The sequence below is a fragment of the Sus scrofa genome, chromosome Y (genome assembly GCF_000003025.6).
Source record: "Sus scrofa isolate TJ Tabasco breed Duroc chromosome Y, Sscrofa11.1, whole genome shotgun sequence".
Classification (NCBI taxonomy): domain Eukaryota; kingdom Metazoa; phylum Chordata; class Mammalia; order Artiodactyla; family Suidae; genus Sus; species Sus scrofa.
The window spans coordinates 510631-531616 of record NC_010462.3 but is presented as its reverse complement, the minus strand read 5'-3'; positions in this window follow the sequence as shown (position 1 = coordinate 531616).

Genomic DNA, 20986 nt, shown 5'->3' with positions numbered 1-20986 from the left:
AACCAACTGCTGAGCCCCCACACTCTGTGTTCTTTCTGGCCAGAAGGGATGACAATCAAAACTACACCCACCAATCAGGTGGCGTCTTTAAATCCTCATGAACCATGAGGTGGTCCCCCTGGCCTTTGAAGACACTGTCATTCAGAGGACCTCAGAGATGTGGTGCACAAAAGGATAAACCGAGTAGTGTCCTTGGGGGGCCACCCCCACTTAATTACACTCAGAAAGACAAGCCAGGACCACGCCCCTACCCCAGAGTCACTTTGTGGCTTTGAAATCATGCCCTCCCCTTTAACCAGGGATTGCTAGCTATCAGACCATTGGCTTTTCTTAAGGCAGGCATGGAATTAAAGGTCATTCAGGGCTGTGACCCCCTAAGAACTTACTGCAGGACCAGAAACAGCTCTCTTGCTTGAAACAACTCGGCACTTCTTCCTCCTCTCCCTTTCCCCCCTGTTCTCCACTCCCTGCCCCCCTTCTACTTCATTTTTATTGAAAGTGAGTAGAAACAATCCCCCAGGAAAACTTTGCATACTGGCTTCTTCTGCCTTACCCCCTGGGTCTGCACAAACCTGAGCTTAACACTCAAATGTTGGTTTTGCAGTTTTCACATTTGATAAAATCAGAAGCTTACCAAATTTGCTTTTGGGGAAGTGGATTCTGACAGTGTGCTTGTAAGATTCATCTGTGTTTTCTTATGCAGTTGGAGAGAAAATGCAGAATTCCACTGTGTTAATAGACCACTATTTTTTTTCCACTCTCACACATTGATGGGCATGTCTGTTATTTTCAGTGTCTGGTTTCTTTCTGGTCTGGGGCTATTTTGAACAAGGCTGCTAATAAGCACCTTTCTTCCGGATGCTCTCTGGCAAATGGATGTATTCCTAGTAGGGGGTATACAAAAGGATGGAATTACTAGATTACAATGTGTCACAAAAGATGTTACAATGGAGCTGCTCCACATTACTCTTGTACTAGCTGTATGAGAAAGTTCCACTTTATCTGCAAGCTCACTGACCCGGGGTGCTTCCTGTCATTTGGCGCCTAGTCTCTCAGGAAGAATATAGTAGTATCGTTTTGTCTAACCTTCCATTATCTGGATGACACGCTCATGTGGAGAACCTGTTCTTATTTTTTGGTTTGCATTTGAGTTCCCACATCTACATCGGGATGTTTGTTCTTTCATGGAATTTTAATAGGAGGGATGGAGGGATAGAGTGAGTGAGTTAGAAGGGTGGATGGATGAATGGGGGGATAGGTATAAATAGATAGCCAGAATAACAGGTGGATGAAAGCTCGATGATGTTACAGAAAGAGAGAGATAATAAATAGATAGATCGATGGAGGTATGATAGAATGATGGGAAGAAAGAGAAGAAGGAAGGAAAGGAAAGGAGGAAAGAAAAAGGAAGGAAGAAATCTTTAGACATATCTGTTAAACGTACATTTTCCTGCTTATGGGATTGTGTTTTCAGTCTCCCATGGGCGTGTTTGATAAACAGAAGAGCTTTATTTTATTTAATGCAATATATCCGTGTCTCTCACCGTGGTTAGGACTGCACTGTCTTTAACAAATTTTGTCTTATTTGTGTCACAGAAAATATTTCCTGTCTTCTCCTAAAGCCATCATTCTTTGACACCGTGCATTTGAATACGCAACAGCAGGTAGAAGGAATTTACAGAAAAGATGCTCAACAGTAGCAAAGATGCACATCCCCCCACAGGGGAGTCCTGTTGAATGGGCACCGTTTATTTTAAAGACCATATTCCCAGCTGCACTTTGTTGTCGATTAGTCCCAGATCTGGTATCGTAGATTGAGTTTGTTCCTCTCTTTGTTCAATTTCATCCATCCTTTAGTTTATATTTGGGGCAATGCAACACCATTTAATTATCAAGAGAGCTGGTTGTGGATATCTCTTAGTGCAGTTGTCAAGTGTCAAAAGATTGTGGGTAAGCGTCTTCCTTTATATTTCCATACGAGTTTGGAGTTTTTTTTCATTCATTTGTTTCTATTTATGCCTTTTTATGCACCTGCAGCATAGGGAAGTTCCCCGGCTAGGGGGTCAAATCAGAGCTGCAGCTGCCAGTGTATACCATAGGCATGGCAACACTGGATCCAAGCCACATCTGCAACCTACAGCTTGTGGCAACGGTGGATCCCTAACCCACTGGGTGAGGCCAGGGATCAAACCCACATCCTCATGGAAGTTATGTCTGGTTCTTAACCTGCTGAGCCACAATGACAAGTCCCTTCTTATGAGTTTTGCAATTGATTTACCAATCAGTATTTAATAAAGTGCTGAGAGGTTTGTGGTTTTTTTGTTTTGTTTTTTGGGGGTTTTTTTTGGGCTTTTTGCTATTTCTTGGGCTGCTCCCACGGCATATGGAGGTTCCCAGGCTAGGGGTCCAATCGGAGCTGTAGCCACCGGCCTGCACCAGAGCCACAGCAACGCAGGATCTGAGCTGTGTCTGCAACCTACACCACAGCTCACAGCAACGCTGGATCGTTAACCCATGAGCAAGGGCAGGGATCGAACCCGCAACCTCATGGTTCCTAGTCGGATTCGTTAACCACTGCGCCACGACGGGAACTCCTGTTTTTTGTTTTTGTTTTTGTTTTTTTGGTAGATTAGGTTAGCTATACATATGGGAAGAAATACCCCAGTTCATGAACAGAATAAATCCATCTATTAATGGATATTTTTTTTTCACAATGGTGTTTTCCCATTTAGAGTATAAATGGTGAATATATCTGAGATTATTTTCGAATATTTGATAGTTGATGTTCTAACTGTTCCATTCGAGGTTTTATCAAACTGTTTTATTATTCAATTTGTTTGCTTTTCTGTCCTATGGAAATTTTTGGTTTTATATTGCTTTGCATTCAAAGACCTTGCCACATTAGCTTATTGTTTCTGTTATTTTTTAGATTTAAAAAAATGAAAGTATGGTTGATTTACAATGCGGTGCCAATAGCTTATTTTTTCTCATGGTGTATCTCCAGATCCTTCTGAATTTTCTGCATAGCTGACGATGGTTCTATGCATGATACATTTCATCAAAAGTAATATATTCATTCTGATTAATACATAGATGGATGCATTCAAAATGTGCTTCAGGAGTTCCCATGTGACTCCGCAGGTTAAGGAGCCATCGTTGTCTCCGTGAGAATGCAGGTTAACTCCCTGGCCTCGTTCAGGGAGTGACGTTTCCGGCGTTGCTGTGCAGTGCAGTGTAGGTCACAGACGCAGCTCAGATCCTGCACTGCTCTGACATAGGTGGGCAGCTGCAGGTGTGATTCGACCCCTAGCCTGGGATCGTCCATGTGCCACAGGTGCAGCCATTTAAAAAAAATTGCTTTAAAAATTTCTTTAAAATCTTGAAATTAAACAAAAGTCTCCAGTAGAGTGATAAAAAGAAATAATAATGTTATGCCAGCAGATATGCATTTCCTACGTCAGCCCTTTATGGAAAAGCTTTAATATGAAGTTATTAATAATAGTAGCTCTACCACTAGTGGAACTACCCTTTGATGGGGAATTTAGAATTAAGAGGATTATTAGAAATCATTGACGGTGTTATCAAGTCTTTATCTCCATCTCTTAAGAAGATTTTCTATTTTATTTTTTCCTTCTATTGTGTGGAGAAGTATATAAAGGATTCGAACGTGTTAAATCCATGCTAAAAGTGTTAGCACTGGCTTTCGTGTGAGAATATTTTATCTATAGTATTTGGCTCTCTGTGGTTGCGGGAGATTTTATTTAATGCTGTTTTCAGGGTGGCTTTTAGGATCATGCAGTCCTCATAAAATAAGTGGGAAATTTACTTCTCTCTTTACCTTATGTACACACCTGTTAATGTGGAAGTGTTTCTTCAAAAATACTGGAAGAATTCACTATTGTATCTGTTGGGTTGGGCATTTCTTTTGAGGCGGTTTTAAAAATAGTGGATAATTGAAAGGTTACTAGGGGGTCACTGGGTTTCTATTCTTCAGTCGTCCATTCTGTCATTTTTAAAACGCATGTGTCTGTGTCATACATATTTTCAATTTAATTAGCGTAAAGTTATGCCGAATATTCTTTTTTAATTTTAATTTTTATTAGAGTGTAGTTGATTTACAGTGCTCTGTCAATTTCTGCTGTACAGCAAAGGGACTCAGTCATACATATATATTCATTCTTTTTCTCATATTCCATCCTGGTCTATCCCAAGAGACTGGATAGAGTTCCCTGTGCTGGACAGTGGGACCTCATTGCTTCTCCATTCTCAGTGTCATAGTTTGCATCTGTGAACCCCAAACTTCCCATCCATCCCATTCATTCCCCCTCCCCCTTGGCAACCACAGGTCTGTTCTCTATGTCTGTGAGGCTATTTCTGTTTTGCGGGTAAGTTCATTTGGTCCATGTTTTAGATTCCACATATAAGCAATATATAATATTTGTCTTTCTCTTTCTGACTGGCTTAGTGTAAGAATCTCTAGTTCCATCCATGTCACTGTAAATGACATTATTTTGTCCTTTGTATGGCTGAGTAGTATTCCACTGTGTCTATGGACCACATCTTCTTAATCCATTCATCTGTCAATGGACACTTAGGTTGTTTCCATGTCTTGGCTATTGTGAATAGGGCTGCAGTGAACATAGGGGTGCATATATCTGTTCAAATTAGTTTAGGAATATTCACTTTTTATTGTTTAAAGTGCCTGGTAGCTAACCCTTAAGGAAATAGGTCCCTGTGAGGTAAATACGACAGAGCTTTTATTTTCATACGTGTTAGCCAGACTTGTTGAATTAATGAAATTAAATCACTGGTCTCATTGGTATGTAATCCATAGCCAATAAAATTCCAGAAATACAGATATAATCCTGAAAGAAACACGTCCTGCATGATACATACACTGAAATACGTGTCCTCTTCTCATTCATGAAATTCTATCAAGGTCCATCAAATAGGTCCATAATTTCTGTATATTTATGTGTCAACATCTTCATATGAACATCTCTGTAGGCATTTTTATCTGAGTGTCTTGTTGAGGTAATTCATCATTGGTTTTATTAAAAAAAAAGGTGGGGGGGTGGGCATGTCCATAGTGAAACTCACAACTATTTAAGATGCAAAAATGACCTCTTTAAACAGCAACAATCTTAGGCATAATGAAATGTAATTAATGGGTTACTGCAATTAACACCTGCGATCTGCTCGACAGAGCTTAATCCCAAAATATAAATTTAAAAAAAGGTATGTTACGTACTCATTTCTACTTGGTCGTTCATATCCAAATCTCCACCTGTTAATGAAAAAACAAGCTTCTATTTTACCTTTTGCATGGGAGCGTGCATCTTTGTTTCCGACACTGCATCCCTTGTTAGGTCCTCAGCCTGTCATGAGGAAACTAAGGTGCTTTATAAACAGAGGAACCGCTTTCATTGGAAACCCTGTCCTCTCTACCTCCATTGACAGGGGTCCTTTCGACTGGAATATGCCTGAGTAGGTATGATTCTTTCTGTTAATTGATTCTCTCTGTGATTCCCGACGTCTGTTCTTCCTTTGTATGTCTCTAAGGAGGTGTGCCTTTCAGGTTGGGGGAAAATGGTCTGCAGTCGGTGATGAGAAATGTACACCTGATTCTAAATACATACCTGATTCTAAATATACACCTGATTCTAAATCGGGGCTCATTGAAGGAGCTGCATGAAGCTGAGCAGATGCGTAAGGTGCCCAGGAGATCAGTTAGGATTTGATGCTGACGAGCTGTCACAAGCGCCGGTCATGATGTATAGAATATCGATTAGAAATCGCAGATAAGCCTATGGGAATAATTTACACCTTGAATGGGTTTCATAATTCTTCATTCTCGTTTTGATGACGTTTTCAACAGAATTGCCCCTTTGCCTATGAACTCGGCACCCCACTTGCTGTTCTCAACTTTCATTCTGTGAAGATGTTTAAAGCAGACATCCCACAAACGAATTCTGGAACACGATCAGAGGAACAATTGTAGGTTTTAGTTAGCTGATGAAGAGGAAAATCCTGTCTTAAATGGCAGAAGACAAGTGCATACCATCTGAAATTCTTGTTATAGTCACATTGCTTCACTGTTTCCTATTCTTTCTTTTTCCTTTATCAAATCTTGGAGAAAGACTTTGAATTTTAAAATGGCCTGGACAATTTCACTGTCTTGCCTCTTGCTCTTTTTCTCTCTAAATTATCTGTTCATTCTCAGCCCTCCTAGTTTAAATCATGTTGATAGGCTACTTAAAATTATCACGGAGTTCTCTTCATGGCTCAGCAGTTAATGAACCCGACTAGGATCCATGAGGATGCAGTTCGATCCCTGGCCTTGCTCAGTGGGTTAAGGATCTGGCATTGCCGTGAGCTGTGGTGTAGGTCTCAGAGACGGCTCGGATCCAGCATTGCTGTGGCTGTGGTGTAGTCGGCAGCTGCAGCTCTGATTGGACCCCTAGCCTGGGAACCTCCATGTGCCACATGTACAGCCCTAAAAATAGCAAAAAAAAAATAAAATAAAAATAAAAAAATAAAAGGTGTCACAACTGAGAAATGACCTAAATGTCCATCAACATATGAATGGATAAAGAAGAGGCATTTATTTTATTTTTTATTTTTTTTTATCTTTTAGATTTAAAAAATATTTTTTTAATAATTTTTTTTTTTATTTTCTCACTGTACAGCAAGGGGGTCAGGTTATCCTTACATGTATACATTACAATTACATTTTTCCCCCACCCTTTCTTCTGTTGCAACATGAGTATCTAGACACAGTTCTCAATGCTATTCAGCAGGATCTCCTTGTAAATCTATTCTAGGTTGTGTCTGATAAGCCCAAGCTCCCGATCCCCCCCACTCCCTCCCCCTCCCATCAGGCAGCCACAAGTCTCAAGGAAGAGGCATTTATATATTTACAATGGAATATTACTCAGCCACAAAAAAGAATGAAATAATGCCATTTGCAACAATGCGGATGGACCTTGAGGAGATCATACTAAGGGAAGTCAGCCAGACAGAGAAAGACAAAGATCCTGATGCTCTTCTCATCAGTCATTTGCGTTCTACAGGCATCCTTTGGTGCCCGATCCTGCGATCACTCCATCTTGGCCCCTGGTCAGGTAGTTTTACCTGCTTCAGCCTTGTCTCTGTCTGGCTTTACTGGGTTGAAAAGCATCTCAACAAGTCCCTGTCCACCTGGAACATCAGAAAGGGACCTTATTTGTTTTAGGATTAATGTCTTAGAATTAATGAACTCTCTTGAGATGAAATCATCCTTAATTCATCTTCGGCCCGAAATCCAATGACAGTGTCCTTCTAAGACACAGGAGATAGAGACACAGAGGAGAAGCCACGTGAAGACTCTGAGAGGATCAGGTGGCCCTTCATCCAAGGACAGTGTCCTCCCAAGAGACAGAAGAGGTGACAGTGACACAGAGGAGAAGCCATGGGAAGGGTCTGAGAGGAGGTCCTCCTGGGTGAGGGGGGCCCTCCATCCAAGGACAGTGTCCTCCCAAGAGACAGAAGAGGTGACAGTGACACAGAGGAGAAGCCTCATAAAGGATTTGAGAGGTGGTCCTCCTGGATGAGGGGGGGGGGGCCTCTATCCAAGGACACTGTCCTCCCAAGAGACAGAAGAGGAGACACAGACACAGAGGAGAAGCCAGATGAAGATGGAGGCAGAGACGGGAGGGAGACATCCAGCAGCCCAGAGCCACCTGGAGCCCCCAGAAGCTGGAAGGGGTAGGAAGGACCCTCCCCTGGAGCCTCTGGTGGGAGTGTGTTCCTGGGATCTCTTGACCTCAGATGTCTGGTCTCCAGGATGGCGGAGGGTGGGTTCCTGTGGCTTTTAACCCCCTAGACCAATTATGTGAATAGAAATGAGAGGTCTGAGAGCAGGGTCTTCTTTCCAAGGACAGTGTCCTCCTAAGAGACAGAAGAAGCAGCACAGACACAGAGGAGAAGCCACATGAAGATGGAGGTGGCCACAAGCCGAGGGGTGTCCAGAGCCACCAGAAGCTGGAGAAATACAAGGAATATTTCATGAAAACTCCAAGCAGTGAAAGACCTTCAAATGAAAGCTCTTAAGTTCTATAAGATGACTCAGCAAGGTAGGAAGCTCCTCTAGACTGGAATTTGATGCAGTGTCCAGATCAACCTTCTCTGAAACGAGAGTGTTCCCACACCTGGTGAGGGCTGTTTGATGCGACTCTGCCTGGCATCAGCTCAGTGTGGGGTTCATCTCCCTCTAGACTGGAATTTGATGCAGCATCCAGATCAACCTTCTCTGAAAGGTGAGTGTTCCCACACCTGGTAAGGGCTGCTTTGTGCGACTCTGCCTGGCATCAGCTCAGTGTGGGGTTCATCTCGGCTCATGCCCAGACTTTTTTATTCTCCTTGTAATGTGGAACCTGCATCTGGACAGAAAATGCTGCAGGATATCAACCCTGCAGACTTGGTTCACCATCCAGAGAAGTTCTTGCTAATTTGACTGCCACACACGCCAACTGCAACATGGAAAAACACTTCTTGCTATGGGACAAACCAGACATTGATAATGGTGGCGCAAATTAGTGGTGGCTGTTTCCCGGAGTGCTGGTTATTATTCTATAAGAGAAGATGTGTAGAAAACCGTGGTGCTCTTTTCGGGAATTCCTTCTTCTTTTTCAGAAACCTGCCACACAGCCAGACTATCATTTCTGCAAGTGTGTGTACACACACACACACACACACACACACACACACACACCCATTCATCTCCTTTAAATAAAGACAACAGAACAAACATAAAGGAGAGAACGAGGGCTCTGTCTGCTAAACCACAGACTCAGGCTATCTGCCAAACCACTCAAGCCTGTGTGTTTTTAAGGATTAGACATAAGCATAGGAGATGAAAGCCAGGAATCTCCAAGGCTGATGCCAGTTCATTATTTTCATCATTCAATCATCATCAGCATAAAAAAAAAAGCCCGTTCTTAATATACTCTTTGCAGACAGACACTTAATGCCAGAAATAACCCCGATGTGAAATCAGAGCTCATGCATTATTCATCGAGTCTGGGTTATATGATTTCTGGCACTTGTAGGAAACCAAGAGGCATTGCTCCTTGGCAGAATAACTCAAGACTCTTAGAACTCAAAGGATCTGTGATGGAACCACAAATGTTGCACCGAACGCAGACCTTGAGAGGTAGACATTTGTCAGAAAATGGGAGATGGACTTGGTGGGCTAAACGGTAGCACCCTCTTCTCCCTATTATAGATTTCCAAAAAGAGAGCAAGGTATGTTCTAAGGATGTCAACAAACACACAGATATCCTCCTATGGCAAGGTCACCTTCACCGTCATTGAAAAAAGGCAGGAAGGTGCTAGGTGTCACCAAGGAATAACAGGAGAGTGTGGTCTCAGGTTCCCTGGAACCTGGGTCTGGTTTCCAAAACCACCTGAGCCAACTGCTCTTAGGCTGATGTTGAGAAAAACTACATCCCTTTTTCCCCGTGTGGAAAACGGGAGAAACAGTCGTACCTCACCCTGGTGGTCAGTGATTGAACAGGATGCCTAACCCAGTGCCTGGAAGTGGCCATTCCTCTTCTGTCTGTCTACTAAATCATGCCTAGATGGAAATGGAAACCTCCTCAGGTCTTGCCTCCTCAGGAAGCAACGTGTCCAGGGGACGTGGAAGTATATATAGGAGGAGGTCTAGAAGTCGTGCCCTGAGAACAACGTCCCCATTCACCCACGCATCTGACTCTCGGTAGCTGGACATCGGACTGTCGCTCTCACCGTGTTTCCTCAAGTTCTGGTTGGATATTTTACAACCGTACACAATTCTGTACTGGCCTGTTTATGCAGGCTTGAGTTGGTCTGAACACCTGCCCTGGGAAGAAAACCATCCAGACTCCTTTCCCGATGCTGCTTCTGTTCAGAGTGGAGCCTTAGCATCTAACCGGCACAGTGTGGCAGTGAGATGATGTATGGCTCCCAACCCAAGCGCCTAGTGCACTTGGGACGTGGTCACCTTAGATTCATGGGCAGCCTTCTCTTATGGTTTCTTTGGTACGTTCTCCTTTGCACCATTTTTTTTTTTGGTGGGAGGGGGCTCATCTCAGGGGCTTCGATGTCTCCTTTCGGCTTTCTCAACTTGCCCTTGGATTTCTCTTCCGTTGCCCTGCCGAGGGGTCAGATGTGGGATGTACAGTGTCATTACAGTTCCCTCCAGGCTTCTCTTCATGAAACTAAGGAAGGACCCCGTTATTCAACCAGTCCTGGTAGGAAAGACTCCAGTGTCTCCTTTTCTCTTCTCTCAGGTTCTGACTCTCACTTCTGATCATTCACGGAGTTCATCTCTGGGTGTCTATTCTTACCACTGCTCATTTCATTCTTCTTTTTTTTTCATGCTTTTTATGGCCTCACCTGCAGCATATGGAAGTTCCTGGGTCAAGGACGGAATCAGAGCTGCAGCTTTGGCATATGCCACAGCCACAGCAGCACCAGATCTGAGCTGCATCTTCAATCCACAGATACCATGGGATCCTTAAGCTACTGAGCGAGGCCAGGGATCCAACCTGCCTCCTTGCAGACCCTATGTCAGGTTCTTAAGCTGCTGAGCTGCAACGGGAAAGCCACGCCTTCCTTTCTCCAGCCTGAGACATCATTATAATCTGTGTTCTCTTCCTAGAGCTGCTGTAACAAAGCACCACAAACTCTATCGCTTATGACACCAGAAAGGCATTCTCTCCCAGGCCTCGGGGACACTCACACGTACACACACCTGAATTCCAGTTGTGGGCAGAGCTGTAGCCCCTTTGGGGGTTGTAGGGGAGGGTCCTTCCTACCTCTTGCAGGTTCTAGGGGCTGAGGGTCATCTTGGCTTTTGGCTGCCTTCCTCCCGTCTTGGCTTCTAACATCACACGATCTACTCCTCTGGGTGTATCTGTCCTGGTTTCTTTTCTTACAAGGACCCTGCTCTTTGGATTAGGGCTAACATGACTCTTCTAGGACCTCATCCTAACTTATATTTTAATTATACCTTCAAAGACCCTATTTCTAAATAAGGTCATATTCACAGGGACTAGAGTGTTTGAAGGTCAACCTATGCTTTTTTTTTTTTTTTTTTTTTAACTTTTAGGGCCACACTCATGGTATATGGATGTTCCCAGGCTAGGGGTCGAATTGGAGCTGCTGCTGCCAGCCTACGCCACAGCCACAGCAACACCAGATTTGAGCCATATCAGGAACCTATGCTGCAGCTCATGGCAACGCTGGATCCTCAAACCACTGAGCGAGGCCAGGGATCGAACCCACATCCTCATGGATACTAGTTGGGTTCATTACCACTGAGCCACAATGGGAACTCCTCAACCTATCTTTTTGATGGACACAATTCAGCCTACGAAAATGGCTCACCTGTTCTCATTTCCTGTGCTTTTTTCCTCTTCTACCTTGTCACTCAACACATCTGCACAAATGTATCCTTCTTAAAAAAAAGTGCTCATGCTTCAAGTTGTTTTCAACCAGGGAGTTCCCACTGTGGCTCACTGGGTTAAGAACATGGTCTCTGTGAGGTTGCGGGTTCGATCCCAGGCCTTTGCTCAGTGGGTTAAGGATCTGGCATTGCCTTGGACTGTGGTGTAGGTCACAGATGCGGCTCCGATCCCATGTTGCTGTGGCTGTGGTGTAGACCTGCAGCTGCAGCTCCGATTGGACCTCTAGCCTGGGAACTTCCATCTGCAGCCCTAACAAGAAAAGGAAACAAAGTTATCTGCAACCCGCTGACATATCACTGCTGACTCTTGGTTCACCAACCTTCTTTAACATCGGGTGTCTCCACCCCAATCACCGGTTACATCTACAACTATACCAGCTCTTAATGATTTGCCCCATCAGCTTGCCCTGTTCCGCTGCTCCCTTACCCATTTTTCCATGCCATTCTTGCTAGGAAACGTGTAAATTTGAAGTAAGAGTTTTAACTAGAGAAACAACCTCCCCGGCTGAGGAGGCAGCTATGTGCCTGACAGCAGCTTTGCTCGCCCCAACCCACCCTTCTTGTCATCTTGTAGCAACTATGTGCCTTATGTCCTAGCTAGCAGGTCTGTTTGCCCTGCTCCAAGCATTGCTTATCAGTTTTGTTTTTGTAACTTTGTGTGCTCGGCTTCTTAGGCAGGAATTCTGTCTGCTCGGGGAAGGGGAAGGGCTGGGACTGCCTGCATGGAGAAAGCCTTAAGACCTGGAAATCTGTGTTGTATAAAAATATCCAGAACAAAGACCTGGTGCTCAGATTCTGGAGGCGACGCCTCTGAGCCTGCACCAGCGCTGAATGAACCTGGCTATTCTGCATCTCTCAGGGAGGCTTGTCTCTTTCCACTGCCACAGTTTCTGCAACAGTTTGAATAAGCTCAGTTGACACTCCCCTGCCATCTGTAGCGTTATCTACCTGGTTTTGCTTTCCCCTGCTCCATGGAAATTTCTACCCATCTTGCTTTAGCAATTGTGTCTTGGGGACAAGGAAAAATCATGAGTTGACTCCACACTGTCTTGTCAGACATGAGTCCATTGCTTTGCACACAGTGCCTTGCTTAGTGCTTAAACCATTCTTCTCATCTCCCCCACCACCTGTATCATTATCCACCTGGTTTTGCTTCCCCACCCCCATGGAAATTTCTACCCATCTTGCTTTAGCAATCGTGTCTTGGGGACAAGGAAAAATCATGAGTTGAGTCCACACTGTCTTGTCAGACATGAGTCCATTGCTTTGCACACAGTGCCTTGCTTAGTCCTTAAACCATTCTTCTCATGTCCACAAGAATCAAGTCTCAGAGAGGTGAGCCTCCTCAAGGTTCCATGACTCAAAATCAGTGGTGCCATCACCAACCTGATTCCAGGGTGTTCCTCATGCCCCCACCTGAGTCACCTCTACGTCTGGTGATGCTGGTCTCCTAGCTACCAAATAGCATCCTGTTTCTCTTTCTATTCCTGGGTCTTGATAACACCTTGAACTTTTCTCGCTTGTTATGGAAAATAAGAGCAAAACAATGAAGATGTCTATGCCCATTTGTCTTGTCTGTGAGAGAAGGATCTTACCCATGGTGTAAATACTGCTTCAGATGGTCAGAAAGGGTAGAGTCCTTCGGCCACAGAGGACCAAGTCCTGGGCATGAAAATCAGAAACATTGTGTGGATACTTCTGCCGTATCTACAAAGGCAAAGCCAGGTGGTGCTCTTCGTTTCCACGTGGTGTGTCCACATGGATTGGAGGGGACATTCGGACGTGACACAACCAGGAAAATATTTTGAAACTGGAAGACTGAAAAGAACGGAAATGATGCAGCGTCCACATCCAAACCCAGACGCTGATGAATCAGGACAGCTTGACTCTATCGAGGTGTTCCCACTTACTTGGAAGTGTTTTTAATGTGTATTATACGCCAGTGAAAATGGGTTTCTGTTCAGACAGTATCTGAGCTGCACGCTAATGGCCTTGCCTCGATAACACTATATGAGTGAGGAAAGTCTTGTTTTTAGTTTAAGCCTAGGGACACACAAAAGTATGAGAACAAAGTTTGTGCATTTTTTCATGTTTTTTTTTTTTTTTTGGTTGGTTGGTTGGTTGGTTGGTTTTGGATTTTTTTTTTTTGCTTTTGAGGGCTGCAGGTGCAGCATATGGAAGTTCCCAGGCTAGAGGTCCAGTCAGAGCTGTAGCTGCCCGCCTACACCACAGCCATAGCAGTGCCAGTTCGGAGCTGCACCTGTGACCTACACCACAGCTCACAGCAATGCTGGATCCTTAACCTACGGAGTGAGGCCAGGGATCGAACCTGCATCATTGTGAGTCCTAGTCGGGTTCGATACCACTGAGCCCCGGTGGGAACTCCGGAAATTTCGGTTTTAGCTTGAGCCTTGGGTCACACGGAATTACTAAGGCAAAGTGCATGCGTGTTTTTAATTATCGTTATTGTAACATCATTCTTAGCAACAATATAGACACTCACGCTCTCATCACTCATATAAGAGGGTGTCAACATCCACTCATTCATTTCATGAGTGTTGTCCCTTTTGTTATCTTCTCTGGTCTCATGAGAATGTTTCCATTTTACTTGACATTCCTCTTAATACGTATCTGATGAACACTTTCATAAATTAGGGAGCAATTTTCTGACTGTTCCATTTATGTAACGATCCATTTTTTCCTCTTGGGCTTGCTCTTCATGTGTACACCTATACATTAAAGGGCATTTTTATTTTATATATTTTAAAAATCTGTCATTACTTTCCTGTGGACCTTTTGATTTTGTTTATGGCATCTTCCCATGAAATGCATAAAATGCTTTCTAATATACCAGTCTTTTAAGAATACATTTAGTTCACATCTATTAAAAAAAAGATTTATTACTCTGACATTATTTAATTATAAGTTCTCCAAGCCTTTTTGTCTGGTAGGATAGTAATTTTCCTTTTTCCTTCAAAATATTTGAGCCACTGAATCTATCTTTCTATCCATTGATTGATTACTGAACAGATACAGAAAAATGGCGGGAATGACATTTTCTGCCCAAGTGCCGTAAGCAGCAGCTATGCGACGTTATAAACAATCTAATTTTAGGGAGTCCTTCTTCACATGTAACTCGTTTTATACTTTGGGTATATATTTCTTCATTTTATGTGATATACTGACCAAATTATGCCTGCCGGGGAGGCAATTCAATTATTTAATTTGCCTTTATATCGAATTTCCTTTGCTTTGAAAGTGCTATAATGCTCCAAAAATGATGATTGAGAGAATTTTAGAAAGATAATTCTCAAGTTCCCGGCGTGGCGCAGTGGAAGTGAATCCTTCTAGGAACCATGAGGTCGCAGGTTTGATCCGTGGCCTCTCTCCCTGGGTTAAGGATCCAGCATTGCCATGAGCTGTGGTGTAGGTTGCAGACACATCTCGGATCCCATGTCGCTGTGGCTGTGGTGTAGAGTGGCAGCTGTAGCTCCGATTTGACTGCTAGCCTGGGACCCTCCATATGCTATGGGTGAGGCCCTAAAAAGCAAAAAAAAAAAAAAAAGAAAGAAAGAAAGAAAGAAAGATAGTTTTGTATTAGAGAGAATCCTTTAAAAAGGCATACTTAATAGGCGGGGTAATTGCAAATGACATTTTAATTGTCTTTTCAATGAAGCACACATATAGTTGAATACTCCGCTTCCTCCTATTAAAGTCTTGGGACGATACCTTTTTGATAACATCTCTAATCCTAATAAGGTACAGTTCATGTCACGTGGAGAGACTTTTTTACTTCTAGATTTTCACACCAATATTGACAGATAATGATTGTCACACTCATTGTATTTGTGTTTTACATAGAGTCTGGTACCAGGCTAAAGCCAGCTTTCTTTCTTGAGTAAAATTTATTTTCCTTTGTTCTCGGAGAATTTCATCTCATCAGAGGTATTTCTTCATTCATGTTTTCAGTCTTGGCCCAGCTCCCTCTGGCTTGCTACTTTTGGTGCGCAATGTTTTAATCAAAGGTTTAATTTAATCCGGGGCCAATGGTTTCTACAATGTTACACTTTTCTTGGAATCATTTTTATGCAGACTTTGATGATCTGTAATTCACCGGAGCCCCGAAAATGTTTTAATTCATAAATGTTGCTAATACTTAAATTTATAGGACTTCTCGTTGTGGCTCAGCTGTCAGGAACCCGACTCACATCCTTGAGGATGTGGATTCAGTCCCGGGCCTCGCTCCGTGGGTTAAGGATCCAGCATTGCCATGAGCTGTGGTGTAGATTGCAGCCATGACGCGGATGCGGTGTTGCTGTGGCTGTGATATAGGCTTGCAGTGCAGCTCCGATTCAACCCCTAGCCAGGGATCTTCTATAGGCCGCAGGTGCAGCCATAAAAAGACAAAAGAATAAAGAAGTGAATTCATGATACAACCTATCTGTTCCCCCCCCCCCCATAGGAATTTTTGGTGTACTTCAGTAATCATCAAAAATCAAGGCTGTAGGGGTAGAGGCTTTCTTTCCCTCCTCCCTTCTGTCCTTCTTTCTTGCCTTCCTTCCTGTTGTCCTTGGAGTGCCAGAAGGTAACATTTCCTCTTGTTCCTTCTGCAACATATATGCTACTGTCCATTCATTTCTTAGGCAACACATAGTACCCATGAATGCAGAGTCGTGACAAGCTCCATCCAAAAGCAGTGAGGCGACCTGGGTTTTAATCCCAACACTGTGTTGCTGGGACGTTTCCTACTCTTAACCATTGGGTACTCAAATTCCCAAATATTAGGCACTTTGAGTCATGTACCAGTATCAGAATCACAAGTGGTCTTTTTTTTTTTTTTTTGGCTTTTTTGATCCAAACCTGTGGCATATGGAAGTTCCCAGGCTGGTGATCAAATCAGAGCTGTAGCAGCTGGCCTACAGCACAGACACAGCAATGCCAGATCCAGGCTGCATCTGCAACCTACAGCACTGGCTCTCGGTAATGCCGGATCCCCAACCCACTGAGCAGGGCCAGGGATCAAACCCACGTCCTCATGGATACTAGTTGGGTTTGTCACCACTGAGCCACAGTGGGAACTCCACAGATGCTTCTTATTGCACGTGTAATGTACCTTGTACCATGGGGCCAGCACACCATCACTGGCCACGTGAATAGAATATTTAACAGGTACCTGGTTGGAAAAGATCTCCCTGCCACATTGTTTCTGTCTCAGACTTTTAACCTCTCTAGAGTTTCTCACCCAGGGAGGTACAAGCTGGCCTTGGTTGCCATGGCGTCTTCCCTTGGGCTCAGCTACAAGATGCATGATGTTCAACAAGGGTCCTCTTTCATCCGAGGAGATCCGTGCGTTCAGGATACTAGAGTTGTAGACAAAACAGTCCCATTTCATGAAAAATCCTAACCCATGGGAACCCCTTCTCCCTTTGGAACCCACAAGATGAAAGGGCTCATTTTTGCATTCATTGGAGACCGAAGAAGATACAACGTAAATGCCTCCGCTGGTCTTCTAGATGCCTTTTGACCTTCATGCTGGCTGGCTCTGACTTCATAACGTCCAGTCTCTCTCTTGGAATGATTTCTTATTCCAGGGGACTAAATCTTAAGGAGTCAATCTGTCTGCATCCTTATCTCCGTATTAATGACTGGCAACAATTTTTTTTTTCCTCACATTGATTCAGAGAGGATTTATGGGCTGCCAGCCTGTGCCAACGCACTCCTGTAGATGCTCAGATTATCTGAGAACAAAACAAATAGACGATATCTGAGAGGTTCTCCTCTTTGTTTTCTTTTTTTAGGGGGTGGGGGTTGGTTTTCTCCTCCTCTTTTTCTATTTTTCTTCCCTTACTGGATCTCAGCCAGTATCCCATCTTTAAACACTGTGTAGATATGACGTGCTTCCCCGATGAGAATGCTCTTCTCCAACCCCAGCTGGAAGCACAGCTGTCACCTCTGCATCTCCCTTTGGTTGCCCCATAGACATCCAACGTTCAGCACATCTGAAAGTTAATCTGTATCTCATCTTCACACCTGCTCTGTTCTCTACTTTTTTCTTCAGTGATTCCAGTGGCTGAGGTAAAATCCCAGGGGTCTTTGTTCATCTCTCTTTTCCCTTTTTTTGTTTTTTGTTTTTTTTTTTCCTGTCTGTACCTGTAGCATGTGGACATTCCCAGGCCAGGATTCACATCCGTGCCACTTCGCCAGTGCAGTGACAATGCCACCTCCTTAACCTGATGAGCCACCAGGGAACTCATCAGATCTCTTTTCTTTTGCATGCTGCTCTCCACACCCCAGAGGCATAGCCAGGACAGACCCTCTCTTGGTTAACATTGGAAAAGCCATCCGTCGGTTCTGATTTGTGGAGTGCAACAACCAAACTGGCCTTTTCCCATCCCTCTTGATTTTCTTCTCAACAGAATGGCCAGGGTTCTTCTCGGGAAAACAGAAGCTGTCTGTGTTCCCTCCTTTCTCAGGATGCTGCAGTTGTTCACTGTTTTTGTAGCATTCACAGCCAACGTTCACAAAATGACCACAGGGCTGATGTAACCTGGTCCCTTTTGTCTGTGGCCCCATCAGACACTGCATTCGAGCCGTACTGATGTTCCATCTGTGGCTCAAATATGCTCGCAAGGTTTACACCTCTAGGCTTGACTCTACCAGCTAACTAGTTCTTTTCCTGAAACATCACCCCTTTCAAATTAGAAGCAATTTCAAATTGACTTTCTCCCCTCTTGTCAAGTTGGCTCCAACATCACGTATTCGAAGTCCTGCCCTGATCATCCTATTTAAAAATTTCACACCTCGGAGAAAAGGGAACCCTCATGCACTGTTGGTGGGAATGTAAGCTGGTACAGCCACTATGGAGAACAGTTTGGAGAGACCTTAGAAATCTATACATAGAACTTCCATATGACCCTGCAGTCCCACTCTTGGCCATCTATCCTGACAAAACTTTCCTAAAAAAAGACACATGCCCCTGCATGTTCATTGCAGCACTATTCACAATAGCCAAGACATGGAAAAAACCCACGTGTCCATCAACAGATGATTGGATTATAAGATATGTGTGTGTGTATATATATATATATATATATATATATATATATATATATATATATATACAGTGGAATACTACTCAGCCATAAAAAAGAACAAAATAATGCCATTTGTAGCAACATGGATGGAACTAGAGACTCTCATACTAAGTGAAGCAAGTCAGAAAGAGAAAGACAAATACCATATCTCTCTCTCTCTCTCCCCACCCCCCCGCCTCTTTAGGGCCACAGCCACTGTATATGGAAGTTCCCAGGCTAGGGGTCCAATCAGAGCTACAGCTGCTGGCCTACACCACAGCCACAGCAATGCAGGATTTGAGTCATGTCTGCCACCTACACCACAGCTCATGGCAACACCAGATCCTTAAACCACTGAGCAAAGCCAGGGATCAAACCCACATCGTCATGGATAATAGACTCGTTTCCACTGAGCCACAGCAGGAACTCCCCCTTACATTTCTAATCATCCATATGCTGCTTTTTCTGTATCTCTCCATAAATGTCATCACCTCCTAAGGTAGGAGACAATGCATTTATTATACTTGGTATGTCTCCTAACTCAAAGGCAATTTCCATCAATACAGGGGTCTTGGTCAATACTTTTTCTCCTCTGTCGTATCCCTAACATGTTGTTAAATGTTATTGAATTAGGGCATGAGTTTAATTGAAAAGCATTTAATTGAGGCAAACAGTCAAGATAAATAGGATAATAGTCCTTACCTGCTATGGATGGGTTAGGAAGTTTGGAGACCAACTAGTTAATGCAAGAAATGCCTATCACCTCAGTTCAGTATTCTCATCAATGTTAAAATTTATACTTAAACATATAAAAAGATTTTGCTAAAAATCAAACAGTTACTACTCAGGTATATAGCTAAGTATGCTTATCAACTTTAAGAGTGTTCCACAGATTTTGTACGTTTTTGTATAAACAGCAAAATCTAATCCAGACATGAATGTGAGATGTATAGTGAGGAACCCACATCAAAACATATTGAATGAAAATCTTTTTACGTTTGTTTATATCCTTTGGGAACAAATTTTACATAGCCTTTCAGTATCTACCTCTACTGATCAATAGCTTGTCTTTCTCCTGAATGCAGTCTTTTGGTGAACAGAGGTTTCCAGTTGTCGTCTTCTGTAATCAATATTTTTATTGATGTTTAATATGTCCATATCTGGAATAACAACTTAAATTCAGACGTGTTCCCCTTGGAAAAGATGGGCTTTTGCAAAACTAAACAGGACATTTCAATACAGACACAGTAACACTTTGCAGATACATTGTTGTTGTTTTTTGTTTTTTGTTTTTTTTTTTTTTTTTACAAATTAAAGGGTTGTGTCCACCCGACCTTGAGCAAGTCTCTTGGCACCATTTTCCCAACAGCATTTGCTTAATCGCTGTCTCTGTGTTGCCTTTTGTAATTCTCCCAGGAATTGAGGGGTTCTTATCATGATTTACTTGCACTGCAATCTCTGATGAGTGAGCTTGGCTGTTACTTCTCTAACTCACTGAAACCTTAGAGGGCTGGTGAGGACTTGTTAACAACAAAGTGTTTTTTGATTAGTGTATCTATATTGTTTTTGTGCATAAAAACACGGAATAGTATTTTGCATGCTTAATAGCTATTGCACACTTAATAGAAGACTGCAGTGTAAACATCATTTTTATATGTTGCTGGGAAGCCAAAAAATTCTGTGACTTGCTTATCGCAATATCTGATTTGTTGCAGTGGGCTGGAACCAAGCCTGCAAACATAACTCTGAGGTATGATGATATATGTAGATGGCAGGTACATACGTATCTATTAATCCATTGATAGATACAAAATCTGGATCAAGATATGGATATCGCTATGTATCTCTTAGGTATGTCTATCTGAAAGAACATTGGTTCGGCATTAAAATAAGACAAATGGAATTCAACATGAAAAGAATTCATCTGGGTGAAAAGGAATATTTTATGCTGCTTCATGAAAAACTGGGGAATACCTAAAAGAGCTTCGTTTTCAAGGTGAAATAATTACACGGAGAAGTTTAAAATCCACCGCCATACTTAAATACCAGAAAGCCAAAGACTCACTAAGGATATAGACAAATTGACAGACATTATCAACATAATGTAAGGTGACTTCCGAGGTCCCGTCGTGGTGCAGCAGAAACGAATCTGACTCGCATCCCTGAGGACGCATGTTTGATCTCTGGCCTCGCTCAGTGGCTTAAAGATCCAGAGTGGCCGGAGCTGTGGTGTTGGTCGCAGACGCGGCTCAGATCTGCTGTGGCTGTGGTGTAGGCCGGCAGCAGTAGCTCCAATTGGACCCCTAGCCTGGGAACTTCCATATGCTGCGGGTGCAGCCCTAAAAAGACAAAATAAAGAAATAAATATGTAAGGAGACTTTTTAAATGGTAAATAAACATGCATTCCATCACCCAATCGCAGTGT